The sequence below is a fragment of the Falco punctatus genome, assembly GCF_963210335.1.
Source record: "Falco punctatus genome assembly, chromosome: 6".
Taxonomy (NCBI): domain Eukaryota; kingdom Metazoa; phylum Chordata; class Aves; order Falconiformes; family Falconidae; genus Falco; species Falco punctatus.
Genome location: NC_137585.1, coordinates 32,416,879 through 32,443,310, shown reverse-complemented (window position 1 = coordinate 32,443,310; position 26,432 = coordinate 32,416,879). Strand labels below are relative to the sequence as shown.

The following is a 26,432-nucleotide window of genomic DNA, read 5'->3' as shown; positions in this document are numbered from 1 at the left end:
TTATCTCCAACTGTATGACATGAAACAATTACATTTGAAAATGAGCCAGAGTAAGAAATTTATTTTTTCCATTAGCTTTTACTGTTCCTTCCTTTTAAGCACAGGGGAGAGGTTCTGCCCTTATGGGCCAAGCAGGCTTCACAAAATACGTTAAGGAAGATGTACATATTTAGTGGTTTTATTCAGGGAGAACTTACATAGTTTCCCAGCTCAGCAAATATATGGTGTCTAACTCTACTGATCTATAATTCTGCCAATAGGTATAACATTGGAGGTCCAGGGCAGAATGGCTACCTTAAGCCGCTTACCTCAGCTATGAAACAGCCCCACAATCAGCATTGCCTTGGAGCACTGCAAGACCATGCAGTGCACCTGAGAGGGGACGCCTCTCAGATACCTCATTAGCTCCACCGAACTCCCTTGGATATCCTCCACACATCCATCTCCTCCCTGCAGATAGTTCAGTCTAAAAGTTCTATCTGCAGCACAGACCTAAAACCACCCATCCCGGGAAGGGAGAGGCAATGCAGGTTCAGTGAGCACGTTCAAAACAAGAAGCAGTGGTATACACTGGGAAAACTGGGACCAAAGGTCTTGTCCACTGTGGCCATGAGACAGCAACCTAAACAAGGATCACCCTCTGTGCACAACTGCAACACCAGAACAAACTCCCGAACAGCCTGTTTGAATGCTGGAGGTAGAGGAGCAGGAGCAGCCATAATCCCAGCCCTGGCTCTGGTCCCAGGGTTGTAACAACCGCAGTAAAACCATATGCATATGTGGAAGGCCACGAGAGAGGAAAACAACTTGCAAGGAAGCGCCCTAGAGAGAAAGAGCAGGACATCTGAAACAGCAACAGGGAGAAAAGAATTAAAAAGCAGAGGTAAGGCATAAAAAGCAACAACAGCTTATCACACAAGCTCTCCACATTCTCCTGCCATCGCTCAGTGGCTGACTTGCAAAAACACTTGGCACAGTGATCAACATTTATATTCTGGGGATGTACAGAGCTCGAGAAGTACAACACCTGGATTTAAAATGCAGACTCGCCTGCATATTTTAGGAAGTATTCTCACTTGGAAATCTTACTTATTTAGATCATTCCTTATAATTTTAATAGAGAGAAATTAAGAAAAAATTGGAAGAGTCTTCCCTGCAGAAAACAGATGTGTAAATGATCTAATATTCCAAGATATTTTGAAAAACAAGAAATAGAGCACAAATAGCTTTATGGCATCTTTAAAAAATAACTATCCAACAAGAAAATATTTTTCAGTGAAAACACACCATAAGTGTGGAAAAAAATACTGGTTTAAGATACTTTTACAAATCAGATTCAAATGGTTTAAACCCATAATATGGACAGGAGGTATTTCTGCAAGTGATTAAAGCACTGAGATATAGACATTTCATGTCTATGACTCCATTCCCACAACCATGCCTTTTCCTTACAAACAGCCCTGATGATTCATTACTCTGTTCTTTAGCAAGGGCAGCGTATTCTTAGGTTCTTGGATGAAAAGCGCAAATGAAATGCAAAATGCACCATTGTTAGAAAACTTAACAAATTATAGGATATGTCACACCAAAGGGTTTTACTTGGGTTAGAGATTAGTAAAGACATGCAATAGCCAAAATCTGATACTTATATGCCAGCTTCAAAACTATAATTGACCACAGCAGGTGACCAGTGGGATGACGGAAGATAATTTTGCTGGATTAGATCTGGGTTTTGCCAGCATGGAAAAAGGGAATTTTGGGGCTCAGGCATGCAACTCTGCCAATTTTCTAGCTTCAACTGTTTTCACCAAAAATGATTAAGTAAAAGTGAATAAAATGTTTTTTAGAAGAAAAACCCACTCTCTTTTATCAGTGTTTGATTTAAAGCCCAAATTCACTCATGGAAGGCTATGGCAGGAAATTACTCCCCGGCAATGACAGCATGCCAAATCAGAGGAGGAGGGGGGAAAAAAGGTAAAAACACTGTGATTATAAATATCCTTTTTATAAATAGAAACATTTAAATAGCTACCACCAGCTTTCACTGATTTGGCTACAGTTCAACTTCCTAATTTTAATTCTCTGCCAACAGCTACTATCCACTTGCTTTTTCAGTCACGTCTTCAGCTGTACTGTGTTGAACCTGACAAACAGGTGAGGACCTCAAGTTTCAAATGGCCTGAAAAGCGGGACTTCCCTCCCCATGCTCTTCTGCTGTCACTGCTGATGCTGCCATTCCACACCAAAGATTTCTGTGCAGTATCTTCAGAAATGAACGGTATCTATCTTTTCTCTTGACTGGTGCTGTTCAACATCCTTCCTCTCTGCACAGTTACTCCACCCTGTGCACTTCTTCGGGCGTTATTTTATCCCTCTTCTTCCCTCCAATTGGAAATTAAGCTGTCAGTTGTTACCTGATGAATACGGGGCCAGACTCACTCATTAGACCCCTAGCTGCCCTGTGCCACCCAGCAATGCACAACAGCCAAACACTGCACTATGACTACTGCGAAATCACTGGAGCAAGGCCAGACAACCAAAGAGCTCAAGTGTATTTGGATTTTGTCACCTCTTCTGGTGTTTCTCGTTGTCTGCACCCTTCTTGGGGCAGGGATCTAAGACTTGTCTGCAAGGAGACATATCCAGGAAAAAAAGGAAAAAAAAAAAAAGAAAAAAATACCACAGTGACAAGCTCTCAAATCTCCAGAGGAAAAAAAAACATCATAAGGAAAATCCAATGTACAATTACTACACTCCACATTTTTCCTGCCCTCTGGGCTCAGCTGAAACACAAGCCATAGCTCGATCCCCAAGGACTTAAAAATCCCAAACCAAAGTACTAGTGCACAAGATGACAAAGTGAAGACTGAAGATGCCCAAACTTATAAAAGAAGCAGTTATTTTAAACCTTCATGCAAACTCATCCAAAGCCAGGGGTACCTGGTAACTCTATTCCAGTTTCCCCATGCACGCTCCCACCTCTTGGGCTTGCCTGATGTGCTGCCCTCCATTGCATGGGAGACTTCGGCACAAATACACATACGTTCCTGCATACTCATTTCAGCACTTGCCACTGAGCTGCCCATGCTGTCCTTTGCAGCACGACAGAAGAAGTGTGCGTGCATTACGCAAACATCCCAAACTTGGTGCCTCGCAGCAACCCTGGCAGAGCTTGTCCCTGATCCTCAGTACCTTCTCAGCAAAACAGCCTGAAGGACCTGATGGCCAAGAACAACTCCCAACACCAGACCCAGCAGCGGCTGTGTGACTTCTTCAGCTTTCAGGGCACGAGAAATATGGGGTTTGTAGCCCAAATCTTACCTAAATATAGAGCAATCATTAAAAAAAACTAAGCCCCCTCCAGTGTTCCTCTGTTTAGATAGATAAGTGCACTTATTTATATACCAGCTGTTGCAAAACATTTGATTCCTGAAGTGCGAGCACCTAAGGTGCCTACACTGCAGGGCCGGCAGTCAGACTTCACTCTCTCTCAGGCATAGGAGGCTGCTGGCTTTCCATGGACCATGTATTGCTCTTGGCACCACACAGCTATGTGCATCATGCAAAGGCAGATGAAAGGCCAAACCAGCTAAAAATAAGACAACCAGTCTTTGTATACCAGCATTAATGACTACACAATGTGGAAAGCAATAAAATGGCAAGTCTGTTTATTTGGAATGGGCGGGCAGTAAAGTTTGGGGCAAGGCTGTGTTGCATCCTCAAACATCCCACAGTTTAGTCCCAAACCAGCTTTGCTACCTAAAGCATCATTTTCAACTTTAAGTCCATCTCAGGAGAATGAGAATGAGAGATACAGAACCTAAACTTGCAGTGTCAGTTACTGCAGGTCTGAAGTTACTGATCCAGCCTTCTTCTTCTCACCCACTGTAAACATGTTTCGGTACCACAGACCTCCTATATCTGAAACTTTAATTTGTATTTCAAGGAGTTTGAAGACATTTAATTAAGCTATAGCTTGATCATACAGCAAATTCACCAAGACCAAATGATACCTCAGCTATCACAGTGACAGACCAAGGCACACAAGGAGAAGCCTGCACTGCCTACGTTCATGGCTCTGCAATACCTAATGTCATCCATGTTTTAAATTCTTTGCCTCCTCACTCTCCTTTAGTATTCAAATCCCATGGTCTAAACCAAAACAAATTTCCAATGACATTAAATTAATACGAATGCCCACTGGACAATGTGATTCAAATAATCTGTGCTGAAGCATCTAGCAGAAACCCAACACGAATGTGTTTTGACTGAAAATGTAAGTGCTGTAAAGACTATAAAATATTTTTTTCACATTTCATCATTCGTTCCTTTGGAAAGAGTGCCAGGTTTCTTTTTATATATTAATTTAGAGTCTGAATAGAAGCATGAAAGTTTTTCTGCTCTCTTGTTTTTTTCTTTAATTAAGTGCTCCTACTTAAGAGAAAATAATTCAAAGCATCTTTGACCTCCCTCTTTATTGATCTATTACATCTTAAGCGAATGTACATATCTGGAAAAGAGCTTATACTCCCACTGCAAGGAATAGCTGGATCCTACCAAGAGTTTATGGAAATTAACTGTGCAGGGCAGATATCAGGCAAATTGCTGTACAAAATGAGCCTGAAAATGGTAGTTAATTCTGAACAGTCCCCAAAAGGCGGTGTTGCACATTACATTGCTCAAGTAAATGCTGACCTTATCTAGAAGGACTACGTTTAGGAGTAGGAAATCCACTCAATTGTTTTTGGTTGGGGGTGTTGTTGTTTGGTTTTTTTGTTTTGGTTTTTTTTTAATGCAGGTACATGGGACTAGAAAGCCTTTGAGACCAGCCTCCTGCTCTCATAAAGATGCATGTGAAGTTCAAGAGTTCACAAAACATCCAATAAAAAAAAAAAAAAAATCCCTTTCCTTCCACAAGCTCATGTACCAAAATATTTCCCAGCATCAGAGAGCATTCTTGACATCTACAACATAAAGGCCTACAAGAAAGAAATAAAAGGGACAAAAGTATTGCCAGCTGCCTTTGCAACAGCAAAACACTTCACTAGGTGCAAACCCCACATAGTGGGTATTATGACATGTAGGAAACCTCTCCTGACAGCATGTTTTGCAACTGTGGCAACCGTGAGTACGCGGGGATGATGCACCATCCAGGCACACACCAGATTTTGAAGCATGGTGTGGGAATACCAGCGCCATGAGCTCAGCATCCCGACAGCAATGCACGGGAGCTGGTCAATGCAAAGTGACACAAACCACCACGTCGGAGCTTAAACTTGGAAAGAAACCCTATGGTCTCTGTTCTTTGAAGCAACCTGCACCAGGACTCCTTTGCTCAGCCTGTCAACCTGACCAGCTAGGCAGATGGAAAACATCTTGACTTCTTTTTACAGAAATGAGACTATAGGGAAAACCTTAAAGCTAATCATATGAGCCACAACTTTCAGTTAACGGAAGACCTGGAAAGCATTCAAGGCAAGGAGTGTGAAGTGTCTTCTTTCCACACATTCCAGCCCAGTTAAATAACAGGGAGTGGCTTTGCATGGAGAAAATGCAAAGGCTTGGGAAACCTAGGTGGTGATACAAAGTTTCCAGAATCAGTCTTAGAACAGGCAGAGCAGCCCAAATGAGGAAGGATGAAACAAGCACAGGAATCAGATGCAAGATACTAAAGGGATACTACTCTATCTTTAACACCTACTACCCAAAGACATTAGTAAGCATTACACTTACCCTCAAGACACTGGCACTAAGCAGGTAAGGTAATATTCATGTCCAATTTATAGATGAAGGGAAAGCAAAGCATTAGAGAGCTCAGTAACTAATTCAAGGTGAAATAAGAAATGTCAGAAAAAAAACAGGAAAAGAGCATAAGGCCCCTAGTTATGCAGTTTAACCACAAGAGATCACCCTTTCTCTCCTGGAAAAATCAGTAGAAGAGCAAATGAATAATGCTTAAAAATGAAAGAACCATGGGCCTCACAAAATCATCTAAAGCAGAGAGTACCTCTGTGAGACATTAGAGCAGATGTTACAGGAAGACGAGCTAATAGAATTATATTACACCACACGACTGTGACATCTTTTCTTGTAAGAAGTTTCTTAGCACAACACATTCTACTTAATTGGGACATCCTCCTTATTAGGATCCTTCTGAAGGCAATTGTTTTAGCCTAATGATAATGACTGGCAATCACTGCTGCTTAAATGGCATAGAAGTAACAACAATTCAATTGAATTAGGATATATTCTGCTAGCACCAAGCAGTTAAGTGGTGCACAGCCAAGTGGAACACAGGATGGATTTGATTGTTCAGGTTATGTATTACAAAACAAAGAAGGATCAGAAGATTAGATCCCACTAAACATAGAAACTAAGCTACTAAATCACCAGCTACAGCTTTACATTTATTTTTATTAGGATATAAACCAAAATCTTGGTTCTGCCAAAATCAATTGCAAAACTTCAAAATTCTCAAAACCACCGCAAAAAAAAAAATTTACAAAAACAGTGAATCTGAAGTAAGCCAGTGCACAAGCAAGAGAAGAAATGGAGAACCATCTCCTCATGCTTATCCCAAGGTCTCTCCCAGTTCCCTGAAGTGGTCTCTGCGGTACTGCCATTGGGCAAGCAGCAGCAGGTGCTGCTTACCGGTGTGCATCCATGAGCTGAACAGAACAATGTGTGCTGACAGCACGGTGAGCTGTGGCTGATGCAGTAGCTGTATCCCCCTTCCTCTCCTTAGGGCACTGACACGCATCACACACCTTCACCTACCTGTGATTTTCACCACCGCTCTTCCCGTTGACCATGAAGGGGCATTTTGTTAACTTCGCTACAGGAAAGTTGCACTACAGCACACTGTGCTCAGCCACACTATTCTACTGTCACAGTGACCATAAAAGTTTCAGGAAGAGTTGTGATTTTTTTGGCAGAGAGATGCTAGAGCTGACACTGTGCATTTATTTCACATTGAGTACCCATAAGCTCAAGATTACCCTGATCTAAACTATGCTGCCCTGGAACTAGTCATCTGGAGGAAAAAGATTTTCTACCACAGTCTTTGACAGGAGGCATCCAGTTACAGAAAATAAAACTATAAAATGCCAGTCATCTTCCTTCTCTGCTAACATGTAAAGAAATATAATGTTTGCAGCCCTTGGTGTCTCAATACAAGCAAGAAGTTGAGAGGTCATGGGGATTTGATGGAAGAAAAGAGCTCAATGAACGCGCCGGCAGTGCTGAGTAGCGAGGAAGCTCGCAGAAACATGGATCTGCCTACACCCCATCTAACCACAAGGTGCTTCTTGCAGCTACTGGCAAGTACTCAAAACGGCAGACATATACTCAAGGTGGAAAGGATGCACACTGGGATAAACAAGGACTCTGACCAAGCACAGGAGTACTAACTCATGCAAAAATGGGTTTGGCTAAAAACAAGCACACAACCCCCTATTACAGAGTTTGCAGAAGGTCTAAGCCTTTGAGTCACTGAAAATGATGAGGAATACATTAATGGGTTTTATTTTACAGAAAAAGACCTGTCAGCTGATAGCAGCAGAACAAGAGGATTCAGTGATTCATAGCTTAATATGCTTTCCCTGAGCCTGTAATTTCCTTCATTCATTACCGTCAGTCCCCCAAAATGCCCAGCCATGACAGATGACTTCTTCCCCTTCAGCAACCATGACGTAGGCACAGCCCAAAAGCCCAACGGTGCTGATACAGCATCTCTCCTAACCTAGTCCAGTCTCCTCCAGTATTTGATAAACAAAACACCAGCAGCTAATTAAGCACTACCATATAGTATATGAGCAGTGCGTTTCTTGGAATGTTGCTGGTTTGGACTTCTGGAGAAGAGAGACTGAGTATTTCAATTGCAAATGAATAACGCCATGTAAGCATGTAATTCCCCATTTTCATGAGACCTACTATCCAAACAGGCTCCTGTAACAGGTACTACAGCTATAGTAAAGCGGTACAAAATGCTTGATCCGAAAGACCACTTTTTCCATTGCTTTCTCTGTGCGCCACCATTTCTTCGGCGTATGCACCACACATTGTATGCCTTTAAGGGTTGGACACATCATTTCAAAAACACCAATAAGCTTACATTTCCGAGCAGTTGCACTGAATACTACACAGCACACTTGGCAAGAATATTTTGAATACCTTAAAAAACATCTCCTCCATTTGCTTCAGTATTTGCAAAGATTAGTATGCTTTTTACATGAGAAGGAATTGTTTGCCAAAATTTTGCTTTGGAACACCATCAGCTTGTATAAAACCCCATGAATAATACATAGAAGAGCACACAGTGCTGAGACTGAACACAGGGCGTTCCCATCACAGTTACCAACTGCACCCTTCACATTTCACAGGCGGGCATGGTGGCAGCAGCTGGAAATAGGATCAAGGGGAGGAGGACAAAGCACCTTTTACTTGGGAGCCAGTTATGTATGCAAAAGCTTATGCAAACCATACGTACAGGAATAAGGATGGTTTGCAATTCAAACTGATAGAAACACCTGACCTTACAAGAGTAGGGTAACTGGTGGGAGAACGATAGCCCTTTCTATAGAGCTGGCTGTTTTGTAAGTTACATTCCACAAGCACCAAAGCCTTGGGCTCTGGCCCAGGCAATGCTACCGTAATACCAAAAAGCAGCTAAAACCATTCACTGTCCTCTATCTCTGAACAACTAAATCATCAGCCCTAAAGTTTCTGGGAAGGCAGTAGGGTATGCAACTGAATAAATAATAAAAAAAAGTAGTAAAGTCTGCAGTCAGTAGGGCATTTACTTGAAAACACATGACATAGGAGCTGCAGTGAAGCCCCTCAGCCTACAGATGTGAACAGAATTGCACTGCTGCTGCATGTTGCCATGCTTCAGTGGGGAAATGCAGGTGGCTCTGGCAAAACTCTTACTTACTTTGTAAGGGTCAGGATTTTACGCCCCAGTGATGAGTTTTGGGTAAACTGGAGCATGTGGAGCCCACAGTAAAGGTTAAGTAATTAGAATTTCCTTTCAACTGCTTGCACAGATGAGTATCAGATTAGCGACTCCACCCCCACCATGAAAGCCCATGCTTAATGCAAGAATGGTAAGATGTTTTAGAAACAGGAGCTGCTATTTACTGGCTTTAGGGTAGTATCCCATCACCTGAGCATCTACTATGCTCCCTCCCACTCTGCTATGGACAGCACTGAGCCAACAGATTATCACAGCAGGACAAAAACATACCTATTCTTGAAGGTATACAGCACAGGAATATTGCCAACCTCCTGAACTGTCACAGCCCCAGAGCAGGACATGCCCTACAGCCCCCTGCATCCCCCTGCCAGTCAGGTCTGCTGCATCATTTAGGATATCCCTAATAGGCAAGATGTTCTCACCTGCAAACACCTGAGCTCAGGTACCAAACAGCTATGACCTGCATGGGACCAAGGTATCCAGCTCCCACCCTCAGTAAAGGAGTAACCCTTTGCCTCCACCATGTGCTTCAATGCTTTTTTTTTTTGCCATGTATTTAAAGCTAAATATTCACCTAAAAATTTCACTGACTGGAAACCCTGGATCCAGCCAGACAGTCCTTTCTAAAAGTAACCTTTATATTCTTCAAAAATTCCACTTGGCTTGCTAAATAGAAATGGCTTATTAATAGCACATATTTCACCATCCAGATCTTTGATACAGACACCTACAACAATAAATCAGCTCTGACCCATAAAGGTTAACCTATATGCATATATATATGGTAAAATCATTACAGGCAATGAAAAAAATTTACAGGAAGAGCCATTAGACTATGTTACTAGCATACTTTCATGACCGCTTGCCCTACAGATTGGCTGGCTGAACCCATTTCAAATAACTCAAGTTTTACAGAGCTGATGGGCACCTTCTTTCTCACTCAGCTATAAGACAACCTAATTATGTTCAGGTGCATGAGCTCACTACATGGCCACCAGTTTAAATGAAAAAGACTTTAAATTACTTTACAGAGGTTTAATACTTTTTTTAATCCCTGCAGAACAGCCACTTGTATATTCTGAATTTTATATCAAGATATACAGTTTTATTCCTAAAATATCTAATTCATTTTTTGAAAACGAGGCTTTCTATTACTTTTTCCAGACAGAAGTGGTTGCACATTTATTCTCAGAGCGGTTAAAGGTCAAACAGAGTTTTCATTTATGCATAATCTTCAAATTTGAACCTCTGCATTATTAATCCCATCCACCGTTTCACCCAGACATTCACACACAGATCAACAAACAGCAGAAACCCTATAGGAAAGGAATATGATCACGTCTATGTCAGACCCTTCTCCAGTGCATTGAAGACAGTAGTTAATGAATAAACCAATGCTCACTATTTTATCTTTCTGGTTCAGCGTGGTCTTTGGCATGACTGTGACATGACCGCATCTTGCCCCTCCTCTGCTTTGAGTAAAGCATGATGCTGTTCCACGTGGGTTCATCTCTTCCCATGGCTGCCTGCACAGGGACAGATGCATCCCCAGTGGTGCCACAGCTGCCCCGTGGAGCTGCTTCACCTCCAAACACAGCTCCACCAGCCTTTCCCCAATAATTAAGCGCCAAAACTAAGGCAGGGAACAAACCGTGGAACAGGTTTTCCCCCCACAGCCTTTGTCTTGGAAAGGGCTGAGCCAACTCGGCTGAAATTTTTCCAATAGGAAAAAAAATAAAATAAAAGGAAGTATTTTTAGTCATTTTGGGGAAAGGGACTGCCGTTGGAACATATCAGAAGCAACTGAAATTGAGGATGTATAATGATGACCAGCAGGTAGCTGTAACAGCAGGCCATGCTAACTGCCTCACCAGCTACTTCTCATCTGTTGATTTTATGTAGCCTTTTCTCTTTTAAGCAGACTGAAAGAAACCAAATGGTATTTGGAAACTTTCAGACACAGCTTCAGTTGGTCTGCATTACGTAACTGATAAGCTGACTAAGCAGCAATATATGCTATGAAGGACACAGAAATCAAATCTAAATCTTGGAAATTGATTCAAGTTGAAATCCCAGATAGAAAAGAACCCCCAGTAATAAACCAATACAAAGTAAACTCTTCATCATACTCCATTTTCCCAACAGTCAAATAAACTCCATTTCCATCACTCAGGTACCGTTCCCAACCAACCACCTCTGTTCATAACGTCGTATGCTCATCCTCATCCTGCTTGCATACAGACCCCCACCTCATTTTTCACTGGCTGTGCTCATGACAGCTACCTGCTCTCAGCGTCCCTGGGACCCATTCCTCAGCATCTTCTCCGGGGCTACCATGGAGAGATGCCCTGTCCTTTTACTGCAAACATCACCTTGTAACTGCAACAAACCAACCCCATGGTTCAGCCTGGAAATCCTAGCTGGAGGTTGGCTACAGCTCCTAGACTAAGTAAAGCTGTAGTTATTCCAATCGTATTCTTTGTGGATAAGCACAACAAAATGCCCTCTCTTTTAGATTTCTTAACATTAACAATTAGATGAACCACAGGGAATTATGAGAGAATTATGACGTTCATAATATTTGGAAAAGACACAGATTCAATAAGAATCATTTTGTACCTTAAAAGTACACCATGAAATGTTAATTGCAATGCACAGCCCTGCAAGAGCTACAGGAATTACAAGCTCGTTTTCATTTTCTAAGCTGCACATCATAAGGAAAATGAACAAAAATAGACTAAACAAAAATAAAATAAATTTGTCATTAATTATTTTAGTTGTATTCCAGTGAAAAGGCAGAACTCTGCAATTTAAAACATTTGTGGATTCATGGCCTCCAGCCATGAGCAGACAACACACTACCATTGACCCTAGCCACAGGGACAGCTACAGCAGACCAAGAGTGATTTATGAGCTTCATTAAGAAATTTAAATAGAGTTCGTATCTCTCTCTATATATATACACACACACAATGTAAAATTAAAGTAGGCATTTGCATGCAGCAGATTTCCCAGACAGTACCCTCTGCTGGAGAACGGTCACTTACTTTGAGCTTGTTGGCCCAGAGATATGTAATCAAGAATATGTAATCAAGAAAGTAATTCTTAACTGGCCTCTAAGAGTCTGAACACACGTTGGACTTGGCTATACGGAGTGCCTGCAGGGCCACCTGCACATATACCCCTCTTGATGGATGCTTGGTGGAGCCAACAGACAACACACAAAACATGAGTCACGATGCCTGTCCCCTGTTTATGCAGGCATTCATCTCACCTCAAGAGTTAACAGGTAATAGCATCCGGCTCTTCTCCTAAAAGCACTTCTTTTCACGTGAGGAGTAAGCCACAGCAAAGTCCTGAGGATGCTCCTGTACAGGCATCTGACAGATGAACATTGCGCATAGAGCACCAACCCATCAGCAAGAAAGTACTGTATTAAGTAAATTGATGCAATTTCTCTCATGGCTGTGGCCTTTTACACTCAGCTTTAGTGCACTCAGGGACAAAAGTATACTGTCTAACTACAGACTATTCACAGGCAGAGACAAACCGCCCATTTAAATGGGAAACTATATCATTTTCTCTTGCACCATTACATATAAGTTACACAGACACAACACCTGAAAGACACGTTACACTCAGGTCATCTTTTCTGACATGAGGCTTACATAATGAAGAAAGACCGTTCTTCTGGCCCAAATTCCTCATGTGAATCATGTCTCTAGGTGACTAACAATGAATTTAGAGGTGGAAGCAACCTCCCTTCTCCCTATCCTGCAGTTGAAAGGTGTGGTATGGTAACGGCAATATTCCAAAATATGCAGGTCACCATAAACACAGCTGCAGTGGGCACAGCCTTCAGTATGAGTACTGAAAGACCACATTTAATGAAGAGAAATTTGGACAAAAGGGTCGAGTTTCCTTTTTTCTTTCTTTTTTTTTTTTTTTTTTAATGTGGAAATTGTTATCCTTGGTATTTCCAGAGCAGAGCAAAGCACTGAAGCTTTTTCATTTAATATATCTGTGAGTTCCTTCCTCAGACATTTTCATCGTTGTCCAGCACTCAGGTGGTATTCTTTGTCCATTTAACATAGCTAAGGAATTCGACACATTTTTATTTAGTTTCTGAAATCAATTCTGCATGTACACATCATCAGTACTGATTTATCATATGATCATGGGCTCTTTCCCGATCTCCGCTTAAACAGCTGCTACCTGAAACTTTGAATTCACAATGAACTTTTTGTCAGTTGACACTAAAGTACCAAAAAAAAAAAAAAGTCTTCAACTCACAACAACTTAAGGGGATGAGTATAAAAATCATGGCAAAAGCAACGACAATGTGACAACCTGAAAGCCTTTGAGACCAGTTCTCAAAATAATTACACACACTGGGAATTCACATTTTACCCTACATTCAACCCCGTAAACATAAAAAATTCTACCAGTTCACACTTAAGGATCCCCAAGTAACCCTGACTTTGCCCTGATCACAACAGAAACATGGGAAATTTTGAGACAGGGTTTTCTTCTTCAGATAGAAGTGGAAAGAGGAACTGGAAACTGTCCTTCAGTTTTGGTTATGGACTGATCATAAGGCTGCCACTTGCAAAGTCCACCCACTGGAGTTTCTAGGCGAAAAAAAATATGTTTCGGAAGGGATCTGATTCAGAAAGGGCAAGTCCATTAGCCTGGTTTTCCCCAGAACACAGGGAAACAAAATGCAGATGCAGGCACAGACTGCCTTGAACTGGTTTCTCAGGATCCAAAGCCTTGAGCTTCACATACTTTTGAAAAATTCAGTCTGAATCATTCATACAGCAAAAAATACATCCTGGGGTCTGCACATCATGGTGGGGGCTGAAGCAAAATATGACTGCTAGAGACAGTACTCGCAACTCTAAATATTTTTGGGATTACTTCAGAATCATGGGAAATATGCAGGATGAAGCAATGGCTTTCATGTGCAAGTGGAAGTATAATTAAAATGTCCTTAGGCACGTAACTCAAGAGTCAGCACAGACTCATATGATGCAGACAAGAAAGATAAGGAGCTCATGAACTGTGGTTTGTCAACAGGACATAAAAGATTAATGCAAGCAGCTATGGAGAAGGAAAACAACAAAAAACACAAATGATGGAAAATAATCCTCACACGAAGCCACTGTGCATACTTTTGGGGAATGAACGGACAGCCCAGTGTACAATAACATTCATGTGATCTACCATTCTCTTACTTTTTATGAGTTAGTAGTAACCGACTGGTGTGCATGGCAGCAACATACGAAGACAGCTCTGTTGAAGCAAACACCAGTTTGCAAGTTTGCACTTAATTTTAATGGTACAGCAAACCTTAATTTAGGTGCTTCAGAAGCAGACTGACCAAGAAATGACTCTGAAGCAAAGCAAGGAGAGACATTCAAAATATATAATATTAATGCAGAGAAAGATGACACATCTTGGAGGCAGCTAAAGCATGCAGGTCTTCATCCACAGGAGACAATGTCCAGGACAACAACCAAGACAACGTCTTGTCTAAAGACAAGAGATGAACCTAGACTAGGTGGAAACAAATACATTTTTGTTACCTCTCAGCTGGATAACGGCAGTTCATCTACTGATCATGAAGCCTTCTGGCCCTGGCAAGCCCCAGCTGCTGCAGCACACCGTCACAGGCTCCTGCACATGCCTAAGCCACCATACTTCCTACAGTCCTTCCTACAGGGGTGTCCCTACCACCTTTCAGCCCAAGAGCAAGGTACTTGGCTGATAATAACTACTTACTTGGCTAATATCCTGTTTGGATATCAAATCCAGAGGCCCACAGGACATGCCGGAAAAGCTGCCACTAAGCTGAATGGAACAGGGATGTTTGGATGTGGAAGGTGACTCCTGTAGGCATGTAAAATGCCTGCTGTGCCGGGGCTCGGCTGGTGGCAAACACCAACGAGCTGGCAGCTCACGGAAATCCTGCTCCAGCGACAGCTCCCCACCGTTCCGTCTGTGCACATGCCAACACCCACTCTTTATTTAATTCCCTCCGCTGGTTTATTTTGGCCACCGACCAAATCTCCACATGCCGTAGCCTACAGCCGGGAATCTGCGAGGGCAGTGAGGGAGCAGCATGGGGGTTGATGGCACAGCCGCACCGCTGTAAGCCCGAGAGCAGGGAAACCACTGTTGCCACCAAGAAGGTCTCACTCCTCGGTGCTTCAGGAGGGCTGTGCAGCAGCCGCAGTCTGTGAGAACGGAGCGACCTCCTTCATCCCACCGAGGGACGTACGTGACATCTGTAGGTGCTGTGGTTTGCCAGCTGTGGTTGCAAGCAGGCAGGCAAACGGGCTCAGATTTTTGCTCGCGTAGCTGCGCGTACGGGTGAGCATCCTCTGGCTTTGAAGAGCCATCAGTGCAAACCAGCCCTGCACCAGCGGGAGTTTGTAAAGCACATGGCTGGAGTTGCTTTATCACCACAAACTGAACGCTACTGCAGATGACTCCCATAAAATGAGATACATTGCTGTAATAAAGGAAACAATATTTACCAAGATACTTCAACCTTTATTTTCAATATATATCTTCAAAGCAATTAACTAATATTAGAGCACTAATTTTCCCCAGGCCTCTGTGACTCTGGCAGGTACAGTTAGGCCTCTTTTCATTTACATCATTAAGGTGTAATACAGCAAATTTGCTGCCTTGAATGGGAGCAGAGGTACCAGTACCTGCAACAGAACCAGAGCTCAGGGGGTCTTAATCTGCCAGCCCAAACCCCCTTCTCTGCAATAAGCAAAAGAGTCAGCAGTAGGGTAAAGCCAGGTACAAGATGCTCCTTGGGCAAAGCCAGCAACATGATGCTCGCTGCCACGACCACGAAGACCAGGCAGCATGAATTGCACACACCCAGTGAACATTTTAACACATAGATACAATGAAGGTTCATTAAACGCTTTAGGTTGGTGCCATGCAAGGTGGCTTCACCCTGGTGTACACACACTGACAATGGGGGCACTGCCCCGTATTTACACCACTGATGGTCCCAAATCAGCCTTAAAAGACCAAAACACCCATCATGATGAAGAATAAGAGATACCCAGAGAAGCATGCTGCACAGGAGCAGCAGAGTGGGAAAAGGAGCTTTGCTCCCACGAGGAACATACCCCTTGTCCAGGTCCAAGTATCTTCTACAGCAAGTGCAAGTCCACCGTAGCACACTCCAAAATGAGCTGGGAGTGAGGACTCCCACCTCTGATCGCAGTCTGCCACGGATGCCTGCTTGCCCTCCAACAAGCCCACAGACCTCTACACGCCCCAGTTTATCCTTCTGTAAAACTGGTGATGCCATGGAGGCTCATTTTGGTGATGTTTGGAAAGCACCTTGAGAAGCACTGTTACATAAACAGCCCCCCACAGCAGGTTTATCAACAAACCAATTCTCAAAAGAAACGGTGAAAATGGAAAATGGGGGCTTCATGGTGGCTTATTTAAACACAGGCAGACAACTTGGCCTTGGCAGCAGAAGGGTGCATGAGATGCTCCTCAGGTGCATCTCAAAGACAACACCATACAGAGGTGAAAATGAAGCACTCTTAAAAAAAAAAAAACCTCCCCTCACCCAACACTGTGGACTTTAATAAATCCAGATGTCTAGTATTTCAATTCTTAAAAACGTGTCCAGAAAAAAAAAAAGGGGGGGGAGGGGGAGGAGAAAAACGCAAGGAGGAAAACAGGCTTTATATTCACTAAAGAGCTCACCTAACTGCACAGCCTACCTGGGAGATTCAAAGGAAGGGGGGTGGGGGGTGGGGGTGGGGGGAAGGAAGAGTATAAATAAAAGAAATACGACCCAAAATCCCAAAGTACAGACATTTCAAATCATACAGAGCAAATTTCAAGGGCAGTGAGATATTATGAAGTAGCTTAGTAGAACGGTTTAACAGTCTCAAAGATACTTCTAAACATTTTATTATCAGGAAATCCAAATGTCAAAAAATCCCAAAATTGGCTTAAAAATAAATACATTTTTATAAGTAAAACTGGAGTTCTTTCATTTGCTGCTTTTTATTTCCACAGCTTTCAGCACACGCTCTGCTCTAGTCACGTTGTCAAACTTATCTCTTCAAACAAGAAAGAGAGAAATTCTATTTTCCTGCTTGTCAGAGGAAAAGTTCGAGAAAACCCAGCATCCAGAGAGCCAGGGCTTTAGGAAAACCATGAAACAGGCAGAGGCCTTTACTGACCACATCAGCCATGGTTCTCAACTGGATCCTCACCAGTGTCTTAGCCATTCAGTCTGAGATTTTTAGTAGCACCCTTCACAGATTTACAGGCAATAAATCTATCAAAGCCTCCTGCCTTTCTTTCACCTTTTGGGCGGCGGGGAGGGGGTGTGTGGTGGTAGGGAAGATTAAGAAGAATGCCAAAGAAAAGCTCATGGTGTTTGCCAGGGAAAGGGAAGACAGTGAAAATAATTCAGTGTAGGAAGAGGAATCAGTATTGACGGAGTTTATAAAAAATATGCAATAATACAAATATAATTCATGCAATGGTCCCAGGACAAGAGATCTTTTTTTTCCTTTAAGCTGTCCTTGTGACCTTATTGTTATTTCTTAAATTGCTCCAACACTTTGAGCTTTACTGCTATAAACACAGAAAGACTCCTGCAGGTCTGGGGACCAAGAGGCAAAGCCACTGGGGCTGCAGGCCAAGGGCTGGAGCACTGTCCCACCACTCCTCATCACTGGTGGGACTGGTGAGACCAAGTGCTTTGCAGAATGAAGTAACCCCTATCAAGGTCATGCTTTGAATGCAAACATGCTGCAAGAAACTTAATAGAAACTAATGATTGTGTAAAGCATGGTAATTTTACATTTAATGTATGGCATTGCAATTTGAAAATTTGGACTGGGATGTCACAGCATTTCCTTGGTTTCAGCTTTTTCCAAAGATGTAAAAGCACCACCCTCCTCTTCTTTCTTAAGAGAAAGTTTAATGAAAATGCCAAGGGACGATGGTAAATTACTTTAAGCCGACCACCAATTTAGCAAAATATTCTTAACCAGATGAAGGCCACAGGAAACAGGTTTCACACAATGCAAAACTCACACCGATTTTATCATCAGCACAACAAAGATCAAAGATGGCGGGGTTTTTTTTATTTGCCAACTCATCTGCTTTTTGTCTTTTAAATTCTACCTTTAAAATAATGTATCAGATCAAGCTCTCCATCACTACAGTGAAAAATGAGGCCAATAGAGTCACTTAGACTACCACTGAGCAAAACACTCAGGAAAATCTGGTCCCCTCTCTTTTTCTTTTTCTGGGTGTAACTTCATGTCATCAGCAGTTTGCTAATCTCTCAGTTCCAAAATCCCAACGGGAAGCAGCAGATACCAAGGGAGCCGTCCGGAAGGCCCACAGCCCGTCCAAACAAGACCTCTTGCTCTACAGCAAAACACACTTATCTCTGCAAAGCCTTTGTTTAACCACCTCAGCTGAAAACACACACAGATGACAAGCATTTACAACTAATTTAACCTAAACTTGATCATGGGGTTTGTCAGTCTTTGCTGGAAACAACATCTGGCAGCCCTACCCAGCCCCAAGCGATGGGCACTCCCAATTACATGGAATGGAGGCTGGCAACACTTCCCATGGCGAGCTTTAACACAGTTTGCTGGTAATTTTTTCAGAGATGCTTTTCTCTGTCATTTTATGTAAACTCTGCATTGAGTTCAGTACTTATGTTTAGTGAACTCAAGGAACTCATTTTAGTAAAAAACATGAAAGAAAAGTATCCATGAAAATCTAAAAGAGGAAAAGGGTAAGTAAGTTGACCTGAAAGCTCATGTGTTGACCAGATTTGCACTGTAAGACTAATCACTGAAGAAAGCACCGAATGGAGAAATTCACTCATCATAAACTTCAGAGATTTCAAGAAAGCACTTGACAGACTCCATCACTATTCACTCTGGAACATCTTGAAGTGTTAGGCTTGCCAACAAAAATAATTACATCATCAAGCCTTTATACCAAGCTGCAGCTTGAATACTTAAAAGTAAATGCAGATTTAAGTACAGGGTTCAACATAAAGGCTGGTATCAGATCAGCAAGAATTCACTCACTTCTGTAGCTGGGCACTGGATCTACTTCACTGGGAAAACAAACATAAACATAACAATATATGGTGTAACGACAATCCGTTTCAAAATCCAGCCACTGCTGATGTCGTTAAATCTTCCAAGTTTATCCCACCCAACACAAAAGACTGATAAAGGCCAACAGTTGGATCCAGCACTTCAGGAAGATGGGGTTAGCAGCCTGCTACAGAGGAAAAAACAAAACTAAATCACAACTTCCATCTTAGAAGAAGTGATGTAGTTTATACAGTAATTGACCGTGATTCACAGTTAACTGGGATAATTTCACCAACTGAAAAGAGGGTATTTGTGCCTAGCATCTTAAATAGGATTCACCCATTAAAAAAATTATCTACAGCTTGAACTCTTGAAGACTGCAAGTCTTCAATTCAAAATATTGTTGCTGCCTTGATATACAGGCAAGAAAGCTGTAAATCCATGAAGGGTACAGACAAATGCTGTTAGAAACAAATATTAGAAAATCCTGAGTATAGCATAAAATAAAGTGATAGAAAACGCAGGGATTTACTCCAAGGCTGTCTCTTATCTGTAAGGTTACGCAGAAAAGGGGGTAGAAACATCTGGCAAGCATGGTAGGGATGCAACTTGAGCACAAGGGGCGGGGGGGGCCTGAAAAAAGTGGAAATGACACTGGAAGTTTTGCAAGCACAGGTGGCTTTTTGGAGCAGTTTCTCCTCGTCTTCAGCAACACAGGCAGATAAAAAGCTGCCTCATTGGATCCTGGCTGCAGCAATACACAACACTGAAAAGCAGTAATTTTGCTTGTTTAGCGGCATCTAGACTCTGGGCTCTTTGCCGGTCAGGCTTTGCCAGCCCAAGGTGGTAACTCCTCGCTGGACACCGTGCCAGCAGGACTCAGCAGCACCAGCACGGCTCCAGCCGGCGCTACACCTCGTCCCTGGCAATTGTGGCTGCCACTGTGCTTTCGCACGTGCAATAATACAGCCCCGTCTTGCACGCTTGGAAACGATACTCACGGCACAACTGCCCGCGAGCAAGCACACGGGGGAATAGCAATAAACCTGTCCCCTCATATAACTGATCTTTGCTCAGCTAAAGGTTTTATAGAGCTGCAGAACTGGGGGATACCTAAGTCACTGCTTGAGAGATGAGCAGCTTACCAACTAGAAACGAGATGTGACTTGCAAGGATTCCTTCTTTCTGTTCTTACAATTTTTATGTTTCTATAAATGTGTTATATACACATAGTATCTGTCTTTATTGTAAGGTTGTAAACTATGAACGCTAATTAAAAAAAAAAAAAAAAAAAGTGAATATTTAATGCAATGTAAATCCCCCTAAATGGCAAAGGCAATCTATACCTTGTAATATACTGCATCTACTATCAATCCACTAGCATTTAGGTGACCAATGTGAGCATGACCTGGATTAAAATTAAACTTCACAACCCAATATTACACAGCTGACAAAAATTGCACATATTTTAACAAATCCACTAAATAAATAAAAAAATAAATCAAAAAACCCACACACATGCAGGAAAATAATTGTACATGAAGATGTAGGTAACAAAAACATAGAGACCAAACCAATATCTTGGGTTGATAATTCATTCAAGTTACAACATATTCCACATATGACTCAAGTAGAAAAAGTAATTTTTTTGAACAACTTAGTTAACTGTATGCCCACACCATACCAAAGGAATGTTAAAATCAGAAAGTCCAAGTCAGAAAGTGAAGTATTCTAAAATGAGGAATTGCCAGATTAAACTGACTACTGCAATCGTAATTTTGTTCTCTTGTGCATGCACACTACCACACATGGGTTTATTCTTCTGCTTATTTTTTTTACAAAACTGATGTAGACCTGCAAAAACTACTGGAAAGTTGGAAGCAAAGCAGAAAGAACAGAAGATTACAGTGATTAGTCCCTGATTCTAGAGAAAAACAATAACAAATAAAGAAAAAGAAACCCAGACACCCGCTGTGTTTCCTTGTCCTGATGTCACTGAGATGGATGGCTTCACATCGACATGTTTCCAACATACAGTTAGCTGCCTTTTCTCTGGCTGAAGATCTACAGAGTGGTACCTTCTCGTGGGAGGAAAAAAACCCCACAGATTTTCCATCTGTAACAGGTAATATTCCAGGGAATATGGAAACACAGGACAAATGCGCTTTTGTGAAATACTGCTCTGCAGTGCCAGAGCGTTGTTCACCTTAAGTAGGACAGTCAAACACTCAGTAAACCCCAAGAAAATCTGAAACTACATCTCACTCTTTATTCGCTTCGCTTTAAAATGATAACCCCTCATTAGAGGAACACCTCATTAAATAGCCCATCTGGGTCATCATGCAGGTTCTCTTAACAGGCAGCACAAAACCCCAGAGAACTCGGGGACGGTTGGTGTCCAAGAGCTTTTTCTTTGCTGCACTGAGCAAAGATTTGCCTGGCGTCTCTAAGGACCCTAACAGCCAGAAGGTTGGGAGCCTTCAGTTTTTTCTCTCCATCATTAAATCTCCATGGGAAAGTGCTGTCTTTCACTATCACCATCATTAGTACTTCCTGGCAACTATGAATTTGCTTTCTTGAATCACCTGCCCCAGCTCTACTGCTAAAATCCTCTGGAGGAGCTTGCTGACGCCTCCTAATACCAGGTAAAAATGTTTGCACTATTACAAGTTATTTAAAAGGACCTTTACAAAGCACGAAGAGCACACGCTTCAAGGGCGAGGTTCATCAACACCATAGGGTGATGAGCATTATGACATTCCTGCAGTAATTTTTTTTAACACCTAAAGAATAACCTGCAGGTCTATACCTCTCAAATCTCATGTTTACTCGAGGTCAGAAGCAGGGGTGACTGAATCTAGACTGGCATTTGTGTCCTCAACAGCAATTCTTTAGTCATTTAATGATCCTCTCTGACCTTCCCACATGATCAGTAGTGTAAACTTCACCTCAGTTAAAACAACTGATGAACAAAACAAGAAAATCTGAGAAGGTGCAAGACAAGAAACAAGATGTCCTAATGGCATTTCTTTCCCTGAATGCCACTAACAGAAAACAGGGCTCCACTTGTAGTCCTAAAGGAAACCGATATTAAACTGCCCTTCTTTCTGATCATCTTCCTCATATTTCCACGTGTAGCTGCAAGCTCAGGCACTCTCAGCTAATACCAAAAAACTGACCAAGTGAAAATTTAAGGCTTCACAACTTAAGATGGTAGATGTTTCCGGACCAAAACAAGGTAGATTCAAGACTGCTTACATCATGACAGACCCTTATGGATGTTTTCAGAGCATGCATGTAGTAAACAACAGCCTAACTGTCAGAAAAGCTGATGATTTAAGGTCTGGAGTAAAAATTGCATGCAGTTTTCTGGTTGGAACAGCAGCCAAATGCTGCTGCAATGACAGCACATGTGGATCAGGACATCAAAAAAGCCAAACCTGACACCAACAGCTTTGAAAGCAGGAACAAAACAACACCTTGCTTAAATAGACAAGGAGGGATAACTTAAAATTCCAGCTTGAGATTCAAAGCATCTTAATAAAGCAGCATGCACACATGAAAAAGCAGAATGTTTTAAACCTCAGAAAGCACCTCTTTGAAAACTCTTCATTTTCTAGAAGACGCACTTTGACCCTCATTTTTTATGCCACTTTACTTTCTTTTGCCTTTTTTTTATTTCATTCAGAGGGCAGAAAAAGGAACACAAGTGCCTCAGACTTGGAGACAATTACCCGTATCACTGGTCTTTTTGCACCTTCAAAAGTGTGTAAGAGCGAACACCCCAGACATTTTCTACCTCTCTCTCCAGTCGAGGGAGCAATGAGAGCAGCAAGATGCGCACCCTCTCCTGGATCCAGCTGTACCCCAACAACACGACCATGCCAGCCTGTCTCCATCTGCTCATGGCAGCTTCCTGGCTGGAGACGGAGTTGGCCAGCCGTGCAAATGGCCAGGCTCTGCAACCAGAGCGGGCAGACAAGCTGGGCGACTGGTAGCTCTGCAGGGGGCTGTCGTTTTTGGCAAGGTGCTGTGAAAGCACCAGGGCAGCTGGCACAGGGAGAGGTGCTCTGTTGACAGCTCGACCCTCTTGGTAGGTAGCCACTACATTGGCTATGACTGCCTGCACTCACGGGTCTGAGGCCATCTCCTCCTGACTGCCCACGGTGTTACACCAGGGGTGCAGCTGGCCCACAGTACCTGCACTTCACGAACATCCAAATCAAGAGCTATCCAGCAGCTCTGGAGAGTCAGGCCAAATCCTTCAAGTTGAGCGGTGTTTTTCTCAGCTCACAGGAGACTGAGGAGGCTGTTCATTAGCCGCAGCCTTCACCCATTAGCTTTGGAATCTGCAAAGGCAAAACACTGCTGAGGACTCACATTAGTGGGAAGTCTTAATGAGGGTAAATGCTGGGAGCATGCCTCAAGAAAACCAATTTTCTCGCTTCATTTGGACAAGGTGAACCTGGTAAGAAGATACTGCAGTTGTACTTACTCTCACACAAACTCTGAGCAGATGGAGGCTGCTGGCTTCAAACTCGGGGCTACTTCTTTTACAAGGAGCCCACTCCAGGAGACCTCACCCTTTTTTCTGCAAATTAAGTTTATCCATCCCTCAGATGAAGGCCAGGGAAGGGCGAGGTGTGCTACAAGGCACAATCCCAGACCAGACACACTCCTAGAGCAGGTATGCAATGGGAACATCTTCCTAGTACACAGCTAGAAAACCAGCTTACAGAAGTGGGCTTTGCCTAACACTCAGACAATGAGACAATCTCAATCAACTAAAGAACAAATTTATAATTCAGCCTCTCTTTTCCCTTAAGCAAAATAACTACCCTGACAACAGACACAATTTGCCTTTACATCTGCACTTATGCATGGGGCTTCTGCTGGCACAGATTTCCCAGCCACAGGTAACACAAAGTTTAAGGACCTGGTGATTTTAGCATAAAAACGCATCCAGTGCAAGACCAGGCAAAAGTGGTGCATGGTTTTGAGGAATATTGGTCCTGAATGTTTAAGTGCTTACTACCTGTCACACATATTTCCATCATCCTTTGTTTCTTCTTCTTGTATACAAAAGCAACTTAAAATACCAGGAAACCTGTTTTCCATGTAAACACAAGGCAGATTCACTCATTTAATGAAGAATGGCTTTCAGAGTATTCTGGCTATCACAAGACAAGTACTCCTTTCTCAGCTTGAATAAACCCTAAACTTCCAAAATTACCTCAGGAGGAACACACAGGCCTCCACCCTGCAAACACATGCATATGTATATCTTTGCTTAATTGAACTGTTACTCATACATATAGATGTTTGCAGAGCTGGGGCCTCTACCTCTTTGTATTCAAGTTGCTTGACAAGTAAAATGCAAATGAGGTAATGTGGTACAAATGCAAATTATGTATTATTGATAAAAAGTTACAGTTCAGCAGAGAGGATTTACAAAGAAAATACTGAGGCCTATACTGAAAGAAAGGAGAGAGAAAATCGTGTATTTAAAAAAAAAAAGTTTTAAATTTTCTATTTATTTCCACCTATAAAATGTTTTTCTATTTATTATAGCTCAAAATGGAGCACCTCACCTTGTTTGCCAACTTTAGACTGCATACAGATGCTGAGACACTATTCTGCCTATCAAGATGTGGTTTTCACTACTTTAAAAAATTCCCACAGAAGGCACCAAAATGGGGCAATGGTGAGAAAGCGAGAGAGGCAGGAGAGACTGCTGTGCTGAAAAGCTCTGTTGTGTTCGGCCACATATTTTTCTCATTTGTTTAGTCTGAAATTCCTCCTTCAGTGACTCTGGATTTGTTACCTTTACAGAAGGCACTGGGAACATCTGGGCTCCATATGGCTTGCACCTACCCTGTGCCAAATGAAGCTATATTCTGTTTTCTAAACCCTTTATTTCTCCTAGCACTGCCACCGACGAGGTTTTAAGTATCTCCACAACACACTACAACGTAACCTCAGAATCACTCCGTTTGTTGACATAAATTCCATGGCAGTGCATTAACTGTGGCTGGGTTACCCGGCATTTTTTGCCCCTTCTTCTTCTTCATTTTTTCTTTTTTTTTCCCTCAAGATTATGATAATGCAAAGGAACATCTGAGAAGGCAGTTCAGCAGTAACACCATCTGCACTCAAGGAAGCTGCCCCACCAAGATAAAGGAGGAAAACACATCCTGATAGTAATTCTTCATGAAAAATTACACTTCTACATAGTTAAAATTTTGCTTTGGCCTCCCAGTTTCCCAGCTCTTGGTGGAGCTACCTGGAGTTTTCTTCCAAGAGAGCAACAATTTTTGAAACTCAAAAACTGGAGAATGTGGCATAACCTTGTGAAAGTATTTCCCTCTCCCTTAGCTAAAAAAGAAGAAACATAACTCTTATTTGCCCCCTCCCTGCTAGACATTTCTGCATCACAGCATCTCCCACAGGTGTGTCTCATATCCTCTGCTTCTGGAACTGCAGCTACTGGAGAGGCAATGGGCTGCACTGAGGTTTCTGCCAGCCAAACCCACCCATGCAGAGGTTTGTACCACCTTGAACTTTGACAGAGGCTTGTTCTGCTATCCCTCACTCTCCAAGAGGGATGTAGAGACCAAGAAACACTCCACTAATTATTTGGATAGTGTTCCAAATCCAAATGGGATTGAAATATTGACTCCACTCTAGAATAATTGGCGATCTGTGTATTTTTTCCTACTGTACAGCAGGTTGATTCAGAGGTGTTAATCTCAGCAAGAATAATTGGCCATCTGTGTACTCTGCCCTGCTGCACACCTTGTTGATTTGGAGGTGTTCTCAGCAAGTAACACACTCAGGTTCTTTATACTCAAGGAAGCATCAAGCCCCGGATCCCAACAACCAGTACGTTGCATCTTCTGTCACTGTTAGAGACATCATGCTTTTTCCCTGAGTCATTATGTTTTGCTTTGTCATTAAGAAACTTCATCTTGGTATTCAGGCACTAGACTGAAATGGGGAAGACTGGAGTCCATTTCTACAAATTCCTCAAGAGGCCCTGGACAAAGCATCTGCAGGAACCTCCAATCTCTAATCTTCTGCCCCTCATCTGCCCTGAAAATACTGGGCATGCAGGAAAAGGAGCTAGTCTTTCCCAGTGCAAATAATGTGCCTATCATGATAAAACCACTAGCAGCAGGACCTCCTGGATAATATTATTATAAAATCAGAGACAGTCACAGTAGGTTCAGTTGGTAGATGGGCTATTTTCAGTGCTATTCCCCAGGTACAAGTCAAAACCGCAGCAGTTTACCCCAGCAGCCCAAATGCTGATACTTCAAGTAAAA

At 42.4% G+C, this 26,432-nt stretch overlaps 1 protein-coding gene across 1 annotated transcript in view; it reads right to left on the bottom strand.

Annotated features, from left to right (window-relative positions):
• ABTB3 (ankyrin repeat and BTB domain containing 3) overlaps nt 1–26,432 on the bottom strand; it is a 197,469-nt gene that overhangs the window by 77,225 nt on the left and 93,812 nt on the right. The window lies entirely within an intron of this gene.